The sequence below is a fragment of the Scyliorhinus canicula genome, chromosome 9 (genome assembly GCF_902713615.1).
Source record: "Scyliorhinus canicula chromosome 9, sScyCan1.1, whole genome shotgun sequence".
NCBI classification, from domain to species: domain Eukaryota; kingdom Metazoa; phylum Chordata; class Chondrichthyes; order Carcharhiniformes; family Scyliorhinidae; genus Scyliorhinus; species Scyliorhinus canicula.
Window position 1 is genome coordinate 109,435,263 of NC_052154.1, and position 6,000 is coordinate 109,441,262.

Sequence of the window (6,000 nt, forward strand, 5' to 3'; positions counted from 1 at the left end):
TCAGGATCAGAGAATCCCGCCCTCTGTTTCCAGACCTTTTCAGGAAGAGAGTTCCAAAGAAATTGTGTTTGGCGCAGGGCCGGAGAATCCATTTTCGTGCCCTGCGCCAGTCCGGCGATTCTCCGGGACCCGAGAATCGGCGTATTCATGGAGTACTCCGCACGGCTGGGGGGCCATTTCCAGAGGCCCACCCAGTGATTCTCTGCTCACAACCGGCTGAGTTCACAACGGCGTGGTTCTGACCACCTATTGCTGTTCGGGAACCTCGCATGGCGGCTGCGGACTTAGTCCGTGGCCACCCTAGTGGGGGACAGGGAGACCGGACACTGGGAAGGGGGGCCTTACAGGTGGCCGGGGGACAGATCAGGCTGGTCAGATCTTCGGGTGCACGGCTGATCGGGGGGGCCTATATTCTTCTTCGCGGTCCAAGTCTGCCAAGGCGTTCGGCATGGCCGCTGGAGGCCACCACCCTGTGTATGCGCGGACCTGAAACCGGAAGCAGGGACCCGTACCCGCAGCTATAGCTGCGTGAATCACTCTGGGTCCCTGTTAGCCCCCTGGAGGTGAGTGAATTATCTGATCTTTTTTTTCGGACACTCGGGAGTGAAACGCCAGCATTTTTACGCCGGCGTGCGGACATAGTCTCATTTTGGGAGAATCCAGCTCCACTTTTTTAACCTTTTCTTCATTTGAATGAGTGACCCCTTATTTTTGAACAGTGACCCTGAGTTCTAGATTCTCCCACCAGAGGAAACATCCTCTCCACATCCATCCCATCAATACCCCTCAGAATCCTATATCCTTGGGCGGTGGCTATCTTCCAGCCTGTGCACATTGTGAAGCCTGCAAAGCCTTTGCTTGATTAGCGTGAGCATGCTTGCCATCCTCTCCTGAGAGAGAACGGTTTCAATGGTGACTTTGTGTTTCTATTTGATGCCAAAGATGTATCGTAGACATCGGAGATGGAAATTATTGAACCTTTCATCTTGGTAGGTGTAGGTTGTCCAGGCTTCACTGCCATACAGCAATGTGATTGGGGGGGAAGGCCTTGTACATAAGCAATTTGTTCCTGAAGGTCAGTTTGCTGCTTGTCCATGCCCAGTCTCTTAGTTGGCCATCGTTGGTGGCTGCTTTTCTGATATATGTGCTGAGCCCGTTGTCAAGAGCTATAGAGGCTGTGTGTCACCACGGATCCAATGGAGCAAAGGTTGCTGACTGCTTCAAGTGATGCATTGTTGTGTCCAATCACAGACAAAAGCACAATACCCTGTCCTCTAACTAACATACAAACATACAGGAGTAGGCCATTCAGCCCATTGAGCCTGCTCTGCCATTTAATAAGACCATGGCTGATCTGGCTGTGACCTCACCTCCGCACTCCTGCAGAACCCCCAATATCCTTTAACTCTTGTTGGTCAAGGATTTATCTAACTCAGCCATACAAATATTCAGTGACTTCCCCCACCAGTCTCTGGGGAAGAGAATTCTACAAACTCACAACCCTCGGAGAGAAGAAAATCTCCATCTCCATCTTAAAAACCTCTTATTTTTAAATTATGTCTCCCAGCTTTAGCCTCTCCCATAAGGAGAAACATCCGGTAAAGAGGCACTTTCTCATACTTTATTAATTAACACAAAAAGATTTATTGATACGAATTATCCAGTGGCCTCATGTTTGCAGCGAGCTCCTGCCTAAGAAAGCTCCCAAAATGTCTCTTTTCCCAAGAGCACCACTTCCTGGGGTGATTCCCTTCTCTCAATCCCAACTGGTCCCCCAGGCCAGGTGACCTTTAATCTGCTGTGTTGCCCTTAAAGGGACAATCCACACACATCCTTTTAACATGCACCCCATCAAATCTCTTCAGAGTCTTAAATGTTTCAATAACATCTCTTCTCATTCTTCTAAACTCCAATAGATATAGGCACAAGCTGCTCAACCTTTCCTCATAAGATAACCACCCCCCCCCCCACTGCAGCCCCCGCACCCCAAGTCTCCATTGAATGAACATTATAAATGTTTCTGATGCATTTATATGCTTTCATAGATTGATGCACTATCAATTACGACGAGACGAGAGTAGAATGTAATCGAGGCTTTATTAGGCAAAGATATACAGCCTACTGCAGCTGCCGAAATGGCTGCAGCTCGGTGAGTACACACATTTATACTCCGCCGACTGGGCAGAGCCAGCAGGCAGGGATCTGCCCCATTACCTGTAGTACAGGAGCATTACCGTATTACATCTCGTATGTGATACGTACAACAATGGTGACTACCACATTCACCCCCTGTTAAAAAAGAGTCTAGCGGAGGTGGTGGAAAAACTATTTACATGCATTTGAAGGTTAACATTTTGGGGAAAGTTCACAAATTCAGCCGATCGGGTGCCTTGATCCTCCGTTGTGAGCGCCGCAGTCCCGGTGGCGATGCAGGCGTCGGTTCGGTCGCCGATGACTCTGGGAGCGTGTAGACCTCATCTTCATCCCCGGGTGGGACCAAGGGGAGGACAGATCATCCTGGAGCGGGGGCTGTGGTGAGGTGCGCTGGGGGGAGGAATGGAGGCGCCGAGGTGGGACGGTTGGGGAACCAGCTGGTGCCAGGTCGCTGAGGGAGACTGTGTCTTGGCGGCTGTCGGGGTACGCCACGTTGGCATACTGCGGGTTTGCATGGAGTAGCTGTACCCTCTCAACTAACGGGTCCACCTTGTGGAGCCGCACGGGCTTGCGGAGGAGCTGCCAGCCATGTTGGGAGCGAAACCCCGGAGCTGGACTTCCTTGGGAAGGCAACGAGATGTTCATGAGGGGTTGCATTAGTAGCAGTGCAAAGTAGCGATCGGATGGAGTGAAGGGCGTCGGGGAGGACCTCCTGCCAGCGGAAGACCGGGAGATTTTTGGACCGTAGGGCCAGCTGGACGGCCTTCCAAACCGTCCCATTCTCCCGCTCCACTTGCCTGTTTCCCTGGGGGTTGCAGCTGGTCGTCCTGCTTGAGGCGATGCCCTTGCTGAGCAGGTAATGATGCAGCTCATCACTCATAAAGGAGGATCCCCGGTCGCTGTGGATGTAGGCGGGGAAACCGAACAGGGTGAAGATGGTGTTGAGGGCCTTGATGACTGTGGCAGACGTCATATCGAGGCATGGGACGGCGAAGGGGAATCTGGAGTATTCATCGACCACGTTAAGGAAGTACGTGTTGCAGTCGGTGGAGGGGAGGGGTCCTTTGAAATCCACACTGAGGCGTTCAAAGGGGCGGGAGGCCTTCACTAGATGCGCGCGGTCTGGCCGGTAGAAGTGCGGTTTGCATTCCACGCAGACCTGGCAGTCTCTGGTGATAGCCCTGACCTCCTCAATGAAGTAGGGCAGATTGCGGGCCTTTATGAAGTGAAAGCACTGGGTGACCCCTGGGTGACAGAGATTATCGTGCAGGGTCCGGAGTCGGTCCACCTGTGCGCTGGCACATGTACCTCGGGATAGGGCGTCGAATTGGCTCGTTGAGCTTACCGGGGCGATACAAAATCTCGTAATTGCAGGTGGAGAGCTCGATCCTCCACCTCAAGATTTTATCATTTTTGATCTTGCCCCGCTGTGTGTTATTGAACATGAAGGCAACCGACCATCGGTCAGTGAGGAGAGTGAATCTCCTTCCGGCCAGGTAATGCCTCCAATGCCACATGGCTTCTACGATGGCTTGGGCCTCCTTCTCGACGGAGGAGTGCCGAATTTCAGAGGCATGGAGGGTGCGTGAAAAGAATGCCACGGCCTGCCTGCCTGGTTGAGGGTGGCGGCTGGAGCGACGTCTGATGCATCGCTCTTGTCTTGGAAGGGGAGCATCTCGACGACCACATGCATCGCGGCCTTGGTGATGTTGGCGTTGATACGGTTGAAGGCCCGGTGAGCCTCGGCCATCAGGGGGAAAGCGGTGGAGTGAATTAGTGGGCGGGCCTTGTCCGCATAGTTAGGGACCCACTGGGTGTAGTATGAGAAGAACCCCAGGTATCGTTTGAGGGCCTTGGGGCAGTGGGGGAGGGGGTATTCCATGAGGGGGCGCATGCGATCGGGGTCGGGCCTCAGAACTCCATTTTGCACCACATAGCCGAGGATGGCTAAGCGGTTGGTGCTGAACATGCACGTCTCCTTGTTGTACGTTAGGTTGAGGAGTTTGGCGGCGTGGAGAAATTTGGAAAAGTTAGCATCGTGGTCCTGCTGGTCGTGGCTGCAGATGGTGACGTTATCCAGGTACGGGAAGGTGGCCCGCAGTCCGTACCGGTCAACCATTCGGTCCATTTCCCATTGGAAGACTGAGACCCCATTAGTGACGCCGAAGGGAACCCTAAGGAAGTGGTAAAGGCGGCCATCCGCTTCGAACGCAGTGTATTGGCGGTCCGCCTTGCGATGGGGAGCTGGTGGTAGGCAGATATCAGGTCCACTGTCGAGAAGACCCGGTACTGTACAATCCGATTGACCATATCAGATATGCGTGGGAGAGGGTACGCGTCGAGCTGCATGTACCGAATGATGGTCTGATTGTCGTCAATGACCATCCTGTTTTTCACAACTACCACTTGGCCTCTCCAGGGGCTGTTGCTGGCCTCGATGATGCCTTCCCACAGCAGCCGCTGGACCTCAGAACTGATGAAGGTCCTGTCCTGGGTACTGTACCGTCTGCTCCTGGTTTGCAATCCGGGGTGAGGTTTGCAAACAGAGAAGGCAGGTCAACCTCAAGGGTCGTGAGACCGTATACAGTAAGTGGTGGTAGGGGCCCGCCGAATTTCAGAGGGAGACTTTGGAGGTTGCACTGGAAGTCCAGGCCGAGTAGCAAGGCAGCGCAGAGGTTGGAGAGGATGTAGAGCCGGACGTTGCTGAATTCTACGCCCTGGATGGTGAGGGTGGCAGTGCAGTACCCCCGGATCTCCACGGAGTGGGATCTGGAAGCGAGGGAGATTCGTTGTGCGATGGGGTGCACCGCGAGGGAGCAGCGCCTTACCGTATCGGGGTGGATGAAGCTCTCTGTGCTCCCAGAGTCAAGAAGGCAAGGTGTCTTGTGCACATCAACCTTTACCGTCGTCGACGCGGTTGCGAGGTTCTGCGGCCGGGACTGGTTGATCGTGATCGAGGCGAGCTGTAGCTGGTGTTGGAAGGTCCCTGACTGGTCGGCGGCAGTTACGGGTGATGAGCGGCCTGTCCGCAGAAGTAGCACTTGGGTCCCCCAGGATTGGCTGGCTGCAGCGCGGCGCAGACTTGGGGTTGGCTGGGGGCGGTCGCTGGTGGGGTCCACAATGGGGTGTTCGCTGGTGGGGTCCACGATCTCCAGGAGGGGGGTACCGTGCGGTCGGGGGCGTCTCTTGTACATTACGGGAGGCGACTGTTAGTAAGGTTGCGAGTTTCCTGGTCACCGCGAGGTCGAGGGTAGCCCCTTCTAAGAGGCGCTGGCAGATGTATGTCGACACTATGCCCGTAATGTCCCTGATTAGGAAGTTCGGAATGTTCAACAGCCAAAACGGCCTGGCAATCATAGTCCCTCGCCAGGGCGTGCAGGGCACACAAGAAATCTTCCACAGACTCACCGGGGAGTTGATGCCATGTGGACAGGAGGTGCCTGGCGTAGAGTTTGTTGGTCTGCTGGGTGTAGTTCTCTTTCAGAAACGCCATGGCCTCAGCGTAGGTGGGCGCGTCCCGGATGAGGGGAAAGATATCGGAGCTCAGCCGCGTGTATAGGATCTGGAGTTTCTGTGCCTCTGTGGGTGGTTCTGTCGCAGATCCAATGTAGCCAGTGGGCGAAGGCCGACTGGGCGTTGTCTGCTTGAGGGTGCAGCTGCAGGCGATCCAGCTTGATGCGGAGGTCCTTCGTTGTAAAATTTCTGCTTAATAAATTGATGCACTATCAATTACGATGAGACGAGAGTAGAATATAATCGAGGCTTTATTAAGCAGAGATGTGTACCCTCCTGCAACTGCTGCCAAAATGGCTGCAGCTCGATGAGCACACACCTTTATACTCCGCC